At 45.2% G+C, this 13459-nt stretch overlaps 1 pseudogene; it reads right to left on the reverse strand.

Annotated features, from left to right (window-relative positions):
* Positions 1-2543: 2543 nt before the first annotated feature.
* LOC116741332 overlaps positions 2544-13459 on the reverse strand; it is a 49049-nt pseudogene continuing 38133 nt past the window's right edge.

Below are 13459 nucleotides of genomic sequence, written 5' to 3' on the forward strand. Positions count from 1 at the left end.
TCACAGGCTTTCAATCATTTTATCCTACAGTTGCATTTCAGAAATTCCAGTATTGTGTTTCTAGGCAAGGAGGCAGAGCCATTTTGCATGATTAACGTCTGGGGGAAAAGTTTTTGTGGTCATCCCTGTCTCTAAGGCCCTCACGTCTGTCACCAGCAACGGCGTGTCTTCAACTCAAAGTTAACAGCCCCATGATGTCTGGCTGCATGTTTCATGTTTCACAACTTCTCTACTAAGGAATTAAGAGAAAGTCACTCTCCAAACAATCTCTCTTGCAAACTCCCATTAGTGCTAAACATAAAACAGACATTTAGAGAAGGGGGAAAGGGTACTTTCTCCCTTAGGTATCCTTGGTTGACATAGAAAAAAACCCTGAATATAGATTTTAGGAAAGTGCTCTTATCAAAATTCCTAATTATGAACCCTAAAGACATCTTCTCTCTCTCTCTAAACTTGAGTAATTTAAACAAAATATAGAGAGAGACATGGATATATACACACACATATATACTGAGTATACACAGGCACATAAATCTCTACCAATTGATAGAGACAGCTATAGCTATAGCTGTAGAGAGACAGATGTAGAGAGATTGATGTCTGTATATACTCAGTATATGTGCATGTATATATGTTTAGGTGTGTACATGTGTATGTATATATGTGCATGTGTGTGTGTGAATGTAGGCACATGTGTATACATGTTCTATGTGCATGTATGTGACTGGATGCCAGATGTTTATGTTACAATGTTTGATGAAAAAGGCTGAAGTAACAAAGTTTTTATTATATGAACATAACTGTGTAAGCATGTGGGCTAGGGCTGGAAGGGAACAAACACACACACTCCATAGAGATACAAAGATGGGATAATGATAGTTGATTGTCATATCCCACCCTATCCCTACATCTGTGTGTTATTTTCTAATTCGCTTTCAATGTAACAGTATTGGATTTCTCAGTTACTTCTGCTCTTTTGTACATACCTCTGTTAGTCCTCAATATGTTGCATTACTACTATGTTTCCTCTCTCCAGCTAAACCGAGAACTAAAGATCATAGAAAGTTTCACATTTTCTTGTGTCCCCCAGTGTGGTACCTGGCACAGAGTAAGGACTCAATAAATGCTCTTTGAATTAATGAAATGTTCATAAAGATGGATGGATAGATGGATGGATAGATCGGTGGGAACTGGCCAGTCTCTCTAAGGGACCCCATAGCAGAAGTTGCTTTGTTCCCTTTCATAATGGAACAAAGTGCTTAGCACCCAGAAGCCCTGATCCCAAACAAGGGAAGAAGATATGAGGCATGAGAAGATAACTTTTGGCCCACTGTCTCCATGCTAAGGTAACTCCCCTGTCCCCTTCATATAAATGCCTCTACCTTCCCTCCTTCCGAGCATCAGTCAAAAGCTTTCAATCCTTGGGGCTTCCCTGGTGGTCCAGTGGTTAAGAATCCACCTGCCAATGCAGGGGACACGGGTTCGAGCCCTGGTCTGGGAAGACCCACATGCCGTGGAGAACTAAGCCCATGAGCCACAACTGCTGAGCCCATGCGCCACAACTACTGAGCCTGTGCTCTAGAGCCTGTGAGCCACAACTACTGAGCCCATGCGCCACAACTACTGAAGCCCACACACCATAGAGCCCATGCTCCACAGCAAGAGAAGCCACCGCAATGAGAAGCCCGCGCACCTCAATGAAGAGTAGCCCCCGCTCGCCGCAACTAGAGAAAGCCCACGTGCAGCAACGAAGACCCAATGCAGCCAAAAATAAATAAATAAATAAATAAGATGAAAATGGAATCGTGTCATAGAAAATAGAGTCTGTGAAGTTCCTAGAATTCAGCTGCCCACCTCTGGGCAGAAGAAGAGTCCTGCCGATGGATAAGAAAGAAATGAAGCAATAAATTGAGAATGGGACATGATCCATTTGGAAGCTGCAGTGCTCACAGGAAGTGAGAGCTCAGGGCCAGGCCTTCCAGCCACTGACTGCAGGGGTTCTGCCTGCCTGGGACGGCCTGAACCTGTTGGATTTCAGTGATTCACCCCTCAGTTAGAGCTTTAGCCCCTGAAAACATTCCTGAGATGCCTTCTGCTGTGGCCCTCTAGGTCCTTGCAGGCCGATTAGCTGATAAGGATAATAAACACCAAAGGTTAGGGAGGAGGCACTTTGCAGAGAAAGGCAGGTCCTTGGCTCCAGGCTTCGTCCTCCAGCTTTCCCCTTTCCCAGAATGAAGTTGGACTCACTGCAAATTCGCAAGCTAATGCGCTGGAAACCTCTGGCGGGGAGGCAGGCTCGCTGGCCAGTCTGGGAGCGGCAGCCCTGGTCTCCCAGGAAATGAGTTCACTGTGTCCAGCTCATCTGACTCCACCTTTGCTCTAGGCCACAGGACTCCAGGGTGGACAGAGGAGGCCAGCTAGATGGCTCCCCCTACTGGGAGACTGACTCAATACCCCGGAACTACAACCCTTGAAGGGGATATTTAAGACACCTCATGGACTTTCCTGGGGCCACACAAACACCTTTGAAGAAAATACTCACCTCAGAAGATCTCTGGGACTTTAGCGTCATCCTCAGTAAAGTCGGGGAGTGGGATCGTGAAGCCTTTTGCCCTTCAACCAGAAGGTTGTTTGCTCTCCTTTGCCCTGTGGGAAGCAAAGGAGAGCTGGTGAATCACAGAGCAGGAGAGGGTGCCTGTCAAGTGTGGTCTCTCAGCAGACAACTCAGGTCGCCCTTACTCGCTTCCTGAGAACGTTGTTTGTAGCCAGAACTGCAATCAGGCGGGAGCTGCCTTGGTGAGGGAAAAGCTTCATCACAGATGAAATCGTGATCGTATCCTTGGACTTTGCCGATAAGCCTAGATGGACAGTCAGCGATGGTCTATGGGGTGAGGGCCAGTGGAGGCTAAAGTCTGTTGCAAAGAAAATCTTTTTAAAATAATAATAAAATCTATTGAGCTCTTACTATGAGCAGGGCACCAAGTGAAACACCTCACATACAGGTTCACAACTAATCCTCACAGCCACCTTTTGAGGGCAGTATTATCACCATTCCCATTTTACAGATGATAAAACTAAGCCCCCAAATGAGACAGCTAGGAACAAGTGGGACAGGATTCAAAGCTAGGTCTACACTGCTGACATCGAGGAAAATCTTCCTCTTACCTGAAGTCCGTTGATGAAATTCATCATGCCAGAGCCAGACTTAGCAAACTGTGGAATTGAAGGTACCTCCTCCCTTTCACTTCTTTCCCTGGACCCTGACACCCACTCAAACTCCCAGTGTCATAGTAACCGCTCACCACTCCCACTGTGAGCATCTCCAAGACGCTCCTGAGAACATCTCAAGAGGAGTACCACCACCCCCAGAAAGGGCAATGCTTATCAGAAAGATGAGAAGGTATCATGGTATGTTTCAGTGATGGACAGGAAGCCAGGATGGAAAGGAAGGCAGAGAGAAAGGGAAGAGATATTTAAATGTGTAGAGATGAGGTCCAAGTGCCCCCAAACCAATGGGCTTCCATCCCCTCCGCCTGGGCACTTTAGACTCAGGAGAAGGGAAATAGAAGAATGTGGACATTATAATTCCTGGGCTTATATTTGCTGTTGCTTTTGTGGGAGACTAGACTGGGGTGTTCAAGCAGAAGCCAGGAGACCAGTGTAGCAAAGAGAAAGGAGGCATCACACAAGAGGTTGGTCTAGGTTGGAGCCAAAGTCACAGATTCCATGTTTGACCACTTAAGGGAATTGTACAGTCCCCTTTGGAGGAAGATAACCTCACAGTCATGAGAGCCTCCACATGGACCTTAGTGGTCTCCACGAACCACGGCATGGAGATTCACTCATCCCATCAAGTTCCTCAATATCTCCTTCAGGGACCGAAATGGGGTGGGGGGGGTGGGGTGGGCACGCACGCATTTGGTCCAGTCTTACCTTGACTGTAATGGTGCCTCTCTTTTTCTCTTTTGCAAATCACACCCTCCCAACGCCAGCAGGGCGCCTGCAGTTCTCTGAGAGACCTGAATCCCGAGAGCTGCCAGAAACCAGTTTTAGCCTAGTCATCACCTTGGTTGTGAATTTCATATGGATGTCAGTGGGGCAAGGGCTGCTGTGGGGAGGGAACACTACACACATGGCTCAAGTTCTTGGACTGCTAGCACCTCTCACTAAACAAATCACAGACAACCTCTCTCACGTCTAGGACACGTGGACTGCTATCACCAACCATCCAGGCATTGCTCAGAGGCTGCTGGGTGTTGCTCAAGCTTTAACACATTCGGTTTAGAAACAGAAGACGGAATGCAGTCCATATGCAAGTTGATGTTCCTGATGGATGAGGGCAGCTGGGGTCCTCAGGCTCCCTGGGGTAGTACCAGAGCTGGGATGTACCACTGAAAATGTCCTTTGTAACCAGAACTGCAGCTAAAGTCAGGTGCGGAGTCTACATCAGCATTTCCAATTTCATATTTTGTCCTTGAACTCTTTACTTACAAGCTAAGAGAGACGTTTAAATCTGGATTTGAGACTCAGTTGATTAACTTAGACAACAAAGTAATCAGAGGGGAAAAGATTTTTTGTGTGTTTTTATATACCGTGGAAGATTTACAAATTCAAAAGAATGTTAACCTAAACTTTTCAAAACGTAAATCACTGAGTAATTATTTTTTCCAGCTGATAAATGTCTCAGCTGATAAATGGCATATATGTGTCTAGTAATAATCAATACAATAAAATTATTGTAATGCAAAAGAATTTGATGTCCCCAGGAGTTCCTGGCCATAGATTTCTTTGGCATCGCCAAAACTATACGGCAGGATTGACACATTACCACCTACAAGCCAAATCCTGCCCACCACCTGTGTTTGCAAAATAAAGTTTTATTGGAACATAAACACACCCAATATTTTTACATGTTGCAAATTGCTGCTTTCACACAACAACAGCAGTTACATAGTTGCAGCAGAGACTATAGCCCCCGAAGCCTAAAATATTTACTGTCTGGCCCTGTTTAGAAAAAGTCTGCCAACTGCTGCTCCTTATTTAAATGATCTTACTATATGTGTACCTGACTGTTTAGGATGGAAAGTCTTGGAAGGAGATGTCATGTGTGTTTACATGGCTCCATCGAGAACACAGTGCAAAAACCCATCTACAAAGCTTGTGACCAGTGTTGTCTGAATTGGATAATGATCTTATCTTCCAGATGGAAAAGAGTAGACAAAATGCAAATGGGTCTTCTAAAAATACTCTCTGGTTAAAGATAGGGGACAGGAGGGACAGCGATCGTGTGTTTGCAAAGTGCTGTAAACGATACCCACGCAAACTGCTACTTTCCATTCTGGAGGCCATGTTCACAGAGTCTCCAAACAGACAGTATCGGGGCCTGGTGATTCCTACCACGCCAGCCACCATGGGACCTGCAAAGGGAAGGACAGAGGCGCATGACCAGTCTGTATTTCCCAAGTGTGGGACTCCACAGTGCAAATCAGGTCAACAAAAGCAAGTCAATAAATATGCGGGAAGTAGCCTCTGGGGGCAAAGCCTGGAAATAGACCTCAGGGTTTACAATGAGGCAAACTACAGAACCCATAGAGTTTTGGTGGAAAGCAACATAATCAACTGTTATGGGTTGAATGTTTGTGTGTCCCACCCCAATTCACCTGCTGAAGCTCTAACCTCAATATGATGAGGAGGTGGGGCCTTTAGGTGGTAATTAGGTTTAGAGGAGGTCGTGAGAGGGAAGGATCTTATGATGGGACCAGCGCCCTTATAAGAAGAGAAAGAGACATGAGAGCTCTCTCTCTTCCTGCAACGTGAGGAAGTAGCCAGAGGGCAGCCCTCTGCAAGCTGGGAAGAGGGCTTCCCCAGAATCCCCCATGGTAGAATCCTGACCTTAGGCTTTCCAGCCCCCAGAACTGTCATAAATGTAGGCTGTTTAAGCCACCCAGTCTATGGTAGTTTGTTACAACAACCAAACTGACTAAGACAGAAATTAATGACAGTGTTATTCATGCGCTGGAGATGTAAACAAAGCATCAGTGGCACAAACATGTGAGTAATTCATCCTGGTTAGGAGTCAGGTTTTATTTTAGTTAAGCCGTGGAGGGTAAGTAAGAGCAGGTCTGGCTACATCGTTTGCAGTGCCCAGTCTCAAATGACAATAAGGGATCTTCCACTCAAAAATTATCAAGAATTTCAAGACAGTAACAGAATGGCATTAAACCAAGTACAGGTCACTTCTGCACAAGTCACAAGCCCATGAGTTTGACAAAAAACAGAACATATCAAAGGGCATTTGATGCAGAGGCATGGAGGGAAAGCAGCCCAAATAAATGTCCTGGTTCGGGGGCTCCTCCTAATTTGGGTTCAGCGCCTTGGAGTCTTTGTTTGCCCTTGTTACCAAGCAATCTGACTAACTAGAAATACACATGCAAAGAGAATTCAATCTTTTCTTTCCCCTGAAGATGCTACCATTTGCTCTCAGGGTTCCTAAATTAAGCTTCAGACCTAGGATGTGAATTTAGAACTACCTGCTGCTGTATCTGGACCACAAGGCCACCTGCCCTCAGTGCTGTCTACCGGTGTGGAGGCCAGTCCAGAGCTTAACCTTCTCCTCAGGCATGTGCCCAATCCGGAAGCGGATGGTGGCACTGAGGAAGTGCAAGGACGTCGCGGCAATCTCGTCCACGCGTTGGGTACCATTCCGGACGGGAAGTCCCCTAGCCACCATGTATGCATCTCCAATGGTTTAAACCTGAAAATAAAGCAAGAAAGTGGCCTTGTGTTCATCATGAGGGAGGCTGGGGGTGATGGTGGGGTCAGAGACAAGGCCCCTCATTACTGATCCTGTTGGAGGCCACATCCTTTGAAGGGTCATACTCCCTGACCTTCATTCCATCCAAGTCCCAGCATTTCCTCGAGTTCCTACTCTCGTCCTGGCTCCTACAAAGCCTTCCTTCCCTCACCCTCTTCCCCACAGTCTCTGCTTTCTTCTCTGAAATCTGAGAGTGCTGGTGATTATATTTCCCCAATCCTAGTTCAAAACCAGTTAGACAGGCAGCAATATACTGATGGAGTAGATCTTAAAGGATCACATGGATCCATCAAGTGCAATCCATCTTATCCAAGATGAACTGTCTTCACACAGGGGCTCTTAGATACAATTACACATATGCTTATACTATACAAAATATGTATAAATGTATGTACCTGCCTGATCTGTCCTCTTTTTCCCCAGTCTTCCTAACAAAATCATCTTTCAGATCCTTCATTCACCACAGAGAATAAACGACAAGTGAAAGCATAAAGTTACAGCCCCTTCCAGATACATTTGCTTTTCAGCAGAATCCAAAGATGATGTGGAAAATGTGGAATTTCAGGCCTTAGCCAGGCAATAAGACCACGTCTGCTTCCTGGTGACCCTAAAATTACCCAAAGCCAACAAGTACACAAGTCTAACTGCTTCTAGGCTACCTCTCCCCACCATGGGCACATCCTTTAGCAATATAAACTGATTTTAGCATTAGTTCATGCAAAACGTAGCTAAGAAGAGAACACTGAGAGGAAATCCCAGAGGAGCCTCGTCTAAGCAGAGCAGCTTCCATTTTTGTTGGGTGAATGTGATCTGCTCTTTGTGATTACCTGTACCATCTTTCCTTCTGCTCTTGACCAGAGGCAACATCTTTGGGGAATTTTGGGGGATAACCATCAAGGATGTGTTGCCAGGGGACATGATTGCACTGTCCCAAGTCTTCCTGATTCCAGGACCACAGGCAGAGTCCTGCAATCATGGTCAGAGCTGGTAAACTAGTGGCTGCCCACCAGGTGCGTGTGAACATGGGCACCTTGGACTCATGATCTGGCCCCATCTGAACAGCCAGAAAGCACATAAAGTGGCCTCATCATCACCACCAGTGAACAAAGCCAAATTATTATGTTGCTCTCCTCCCCTGCAAGATTCATTTTTCACTCTAGGTGACCCTGTTCATACATCCCCAGTGTAGCACTAGGCGGGTGGCTGCTGTCTGACCTTTAGCCGTGAGTCTGATAGTCTAAGCTTGGGGGTCTATCTTCACCTGAATTGCTAAGGGCACAGTAACAGAAGTGAGACTCACGACAGATCCAAAGACAATCTTTAAAGGAGAGTAAATGTGAGCCTCTCTGAATGTGGAAAAAATATATTCAGGAGGGAACTGGAGGAATTAGCCAGAAGAAGGTCAATGCCTGTTTTAGAAATGTGTTTACTGTGAGATAAAATAATGGAAGGAAACAGAGGGAACAACTGATGATTCTTGACAAGCACCTACATCTGTGATGAATCAAGCCCTTTTCCAAGAAAACAAACAGGAATCAGATATTGAGTTTCTGCCATGAATTGAGATAGACTGCCAGCCTGAAATAGAACCTTCCTCCTGGCTGAGGTCTAGGGCTGGATTAATCCTCACTCATGCCCGGGGACAGCCTACAAGGGTCATGTGTGTCTCCACAACCCAGGGACCAGGTGTCTCACCTTATACACATCATAAGTTTCAATGATGTGATCGAATAAACTGTACAGGTCCTTAAGGAGCTGCGCAAGTTGCAGTGGGGAGCTGAGAGAACAGAGTTTTGTGAATCCAACAATGTCAGAGAAAAAGATTGTCATGGACTGTAAATGCTCTGGTTCCGCAGCTCTTCCAGCTGTGAGCTGTTCTCCGATGAAGCTGAAACCAGAGAATAGGATCGTTGTTGAACAGTAGCATTCGTCTCGTCTCCTATAGACCCCTACAAAGTCTCCCTGGTAGATCTTTTTCTTTGGTGGGTTAGATTTTGGGGTCACAAAAATCCATCATCTAGAGGGATTCTTTTGACACCCATTTCTCTGCCTGCATTTTCTCTAAAGAGATATTTGAATTGGTGGGTATAAATTCAGGGAGGGGTGAGAAGCAGTTCACATAAATGCCTTTTCAAAAAGATTTTCTCCCTGAGGGAATTTCATTTGCCCCAATTGGTCATAGAATTTGATTTTAACGACTCAGTCTACAGATGTGGAAGCAAATGTAAACATTCATCGATCCACAAATTAACATTTCTGCTTCTATCAATCAATCTCACATTGACACATTCAAATCCACAACCCCATTTCTTTGTCAAGACAAATAAGAAGGGTGCTGGAATTTTAACAGCAGATGCTCTTCTAAGTGTTTAGAGAGTGCACAGGTGATAACAGAGCCCAAAATAAGCAAGTTTTGAACCTGAAGTTATTGGTGCCTATTGTACTGTGCAAAGCATTTGGGCAGACGTAAAATCTGAATATGCTGAGGGTAGTAATTAATTGGACTCCTGAAACTAGAGCGCCATCTAGTGGTCGCTTCCTCTTGCTGCATCCCCTATATTCCATCTTTTACAGACCTGCCTTCTCTAATTCCTGTGGATTCCAGGGCCTTGCCTCTATCTCCCTTTACAAAGTGTACCAAATTACACACAAAATGCTTGACGCATTTTAGAAGAGACTAACATTCTCTTAGAAAAAGAACACAGGAAATAGTCTCTCCGTGTGAGGTCTCCTTAAATAGCGATGGTGTTGCTTCCTGGTTCTTTTGTCAAGGCCCCTGCTACTTTGGAATCCCTGGGCAGCATTGTACACAGCAGTTGATCCACTTTCCTCTTCTCGGCCATCAGCTAGTCGGTCTTCTCTTCCACCACCTCCTCCAGGTGATTGGTGTACACTCTCAGCTTGCTCACCATACTGTTCAGTACATTCACGCGGCTTTAAAAGAACCCAGAGATTTTAAGTCTTTTTCCAAGAACTTGAGGGCCACAGTGGAGAACAACTTCCAAGTATACATTCCAAGACAACATGTCTCGCCCTTAAGGTTTCCTACTTAAGGGTTGCCGATGGACAGCAGTGAAATGACAATGGCCAAAAGGCCGCCTGGCAGGACAGAGCCTGTCCTTTACCAGCCCTGTGAGCTTGAGGGGCACCATCTGAGCCTCAGTTTCTTCATCTGGGAAATGAGGATAATAATACATACCTCACAGGGTCATTCTGTAGATTCGGGGAGATAATGAGTACTAAGGCTGTGTCTGGTACCCAGTGGGCACTCAACAAACAGTAGCCTTCACTGCCCTCCCCATCACCCCCACTTCCCGACATGCTCCATGCCAATCGTCATGGTCATGCAGAAATGTAGATTTCAGGATGGGTCATTCTTTTCTTTTCAGACGGCAACACCAGATGTTTTCTTTTCAGATGACAGATGTAAGGGGCATTTCTAGATCCTATAGGCTCTTGTTTTACTTTTTTTTTTTTTTTGCGGTACGCGGGCCTCTCACCACCGTGGCCTCTCCCATTGCGGAGCACAGGCTCCGGACGCGCAGGCTCAGCGGCCATAGCTCACGGGCCCAGCCGCTCCGCGGCATGTGGGATCCTCCCAGACCGGGGCACGAACCCATGTCCCCTGCATCGGCAGGCGGACTCTCAACCACTGTGCCACCAGGGAAGCCCCCATAACATTTTCTTGATGGAAGGGAAAGTGGGCCTTTTCTCTGGAGATTCATCCCAACATGCCTTCACCATGACCACCATCTTTTCATTTCCCTTCTCTTCTGACAGGGAAGGTCGAAGCGGCACTGACGCCCGGGGGTCCTTGATTTGGCTGATGATTTCTGAAATCCATTTGGGGTTTAAGTAGCTAAATGTCTGAGCTTTGTGCCATTTAGGACACTTCACTCTAAACAGACACGTTTTTAAATTTGTAAATTGAGTTTTTAAGTAAACTGAACAGATTAGAATTTCAGAGAAATCTGAATATTTTACAAGAAATATTAGGAATCCTCCTGGAAAATGAGGACTCTGAAACATATAAGCACACCCTAATTCATCTTTTTTTTTGATTTTCTTTCTAATAGAACTTTTCTTGAAATGAAGCATATCTCCACGTGATTTCAGGAGCGTATACGCATTTGGTATTAGAAATCCACGAAGTGTGCTTTACGCAATTTGCATTCCATACAAAATATTACATAAAATTTATTTTAACAAACAATAAATGTTAACTACTATGTCCCACCTCTGTGTCCCACTTTGTAAACCTACTTTCTTTCACTTCCTCATTGGCTTCTACCGACATTTATTAAACATTCTGCTTAACCAGGTTTTGTAGAGGAAATAATATTTTGAGAACAATGTATTTGTGTTTTGGTAAAAAAAAAACACTGTGGTGTAACAAAATGAAAGAATCTTAAATGTATTACTAAGTATAAGAAGCCAGTCTGAAAAAGTATGACTGAAATCATAGAGTCATACTGTATGATTCTGTTTATATGACATTCTAGAAAAGGCAAAATTACGGAGCCGGAAAATAGCTCAGAGGCTGCCAGGAGTTGGGGGAGGAGATGAAGTTGATTAGCGGAAGCACAGGGGATGTTTTTAGGGTCATAAAATTATTCTGTACGATATTGCATCGGCGCATCACGACACTACATATTTGCCAAAAGCCATAGGACTTTACAGCACAAAGAGTGAACCTTAAAGAATGCAAATTAAAAAAAATATCAGTTGGGAGATTGGACAGCTGCAAGACAGAATGCAGACTGTGACAAAAGAATCTGTTTTACAAATGTGTGACCTAATCTCATTGAAGGGGATGGGGGTAAAGTGCCGACGTAAGTAACTTCTGAAACAACTAGAGACGGTGAGACTAGAGTCAGAAGGAACTACTCAAAACCACTATACTCCAGTTGGCAGAATCGCCTCTCAGGGAGGTACAGAGGAAGAACGCTGAAACTACTGTACGCAAATACTGGGATTGAACAAATAAGTAAATGGATGGCAGATCGTGGGAGCCAGGATTCTCGCTGTTGGAAAGGGAGGTTATGGATCAGTGATGGGCAGAGACTAAAGTAAATGAAACATGTGATAACGACATTGGAGATGTCACTATGAACCCATGTTTAGCTTAATACAGATACAGATGGGTAGATAGAGATATGAATGTGTGCATACATATGGGTTAGTATATACCCACATATTATCTTGCTCTGTCCATGAGAGGGGCTAGAAGCAACAGCATCCCAGTAGCAACAAGCACATCTAGTGTCCAGGTGTTCATTCTCCAATACAGGAGCCAGGGCTTCTTAAGAGAAGCAGCTGAGGGGCTTCCCTGGTGGTGCAGTGGTTGAGAGTCCGCCTGCCGATGCAGGGGACACGGGTTCATGCCCCGGTCCGGGAAGATCCCACATGCCGCGGAGCGGCTAGGCCCGTGACCCATGGCCTCTGAGCCTGTGCGTCCAGAGCCTGTGCTCCGCAACGGGAGAGGCCACAACAGTGAGAGGCCCGCGTACCGGGGAAAAACAAAAAGAGAGAGAGAGAGAGAGAGAGAAGCAGCTGATTTCTAGTATTGGAGCAGGGAAAATACAAGATGAGGCTAAAGCATCTTATACCACCAGAAACTAAGAAAGCACAAAACAAAACATTGCAATGAGTGTATGTCAAAGTACACAGAAGCCAACTGAAATTAAATGGTCAAAGATAAAACAATTTGAACCACAAAATAAATAAAGAAGTATTAGATTATAACTCAAAATATAAAATTACTATATAATAAATTATATATAAATATCATAAATGAAATATAATAGGTAATTGAATGGATAAATAAATGGGAGAGAATAGACAAACCTGTAGAAATAAATTCCAAATAATTTATGTAGATATTTCTCCATTCAAGGTGGTGGAGCAAACACCCCCATCCTTAGGTGAAGATTTCACATCGTGACCTCTTTCTTACGGGGACACTATAGGAAGAGGGGAAATCAAGTCTCAAACGTTAGTGGGCATCAGAATCACCTGGGGAGCTAATTAGACGCAGACCCTGGGCCCACGCCTCACTCCACCCCCACCCCCACCCCCAGTTTCCAGTTCAGAAGGTCTGCAGAAAGGCCTGAAACGTGATTTTCTAACAGGTTCCCAGATGATCTGCTCTTACTGGTCGAGGGGCCACGCTAGGCCAGTGCTCCGCAGACTGTGGATCTCCAACACCACCTGGGATCTTGACAGAAAAGCAAATTCTCAGGCCTGACCCCAGACCTACTGAGTCAGGAACCCTGAGGATGGGACCCAGCAATTCTGTTTGAACAAGCCCTCCAGGTGATTCTGATGCCCATCAAAACAGTTGAGAACCATTGGTCTAGTGTGCGCAGAGAATCCGTACTGTTTCCAGTACCAGGATTGTTGGCAGGGGTGTATGAGAAGTTAATGGAAGGGTGTGTTTCTCCATAAATTAGGTGAACGTTGTACTTTTCCTGGTTGTGGTCCTGTGTATCTATCGTCCCCTGTGACCAGCTCTCATTTACCCTGGTGAGCAGAGGACTACAATGAGGGGGAAATATACAGATTGTTCACAGCGTTCCCACACCTTCCCCACCCACCCCCACCCACCGTTGGCACAATCACATGGCAGCTAGCAAGTGTAGGTGG

The sequence above is a fragment of the Phocoena sinus genome, chromosome 16 (genome assembly GCF_008692025.1).
Source record: "Phocoena sinus isolate mPhoSin1 chromosome 16, mPhoSin1.pri, whole genome shotgun sequence".
Classification (NCBI taxonomy): Eukaryota; Metazoa; Chordata; class Mammalia; order Artiodactyla; family Phocoenidae; genus Phocoena; species Phocoena sinus.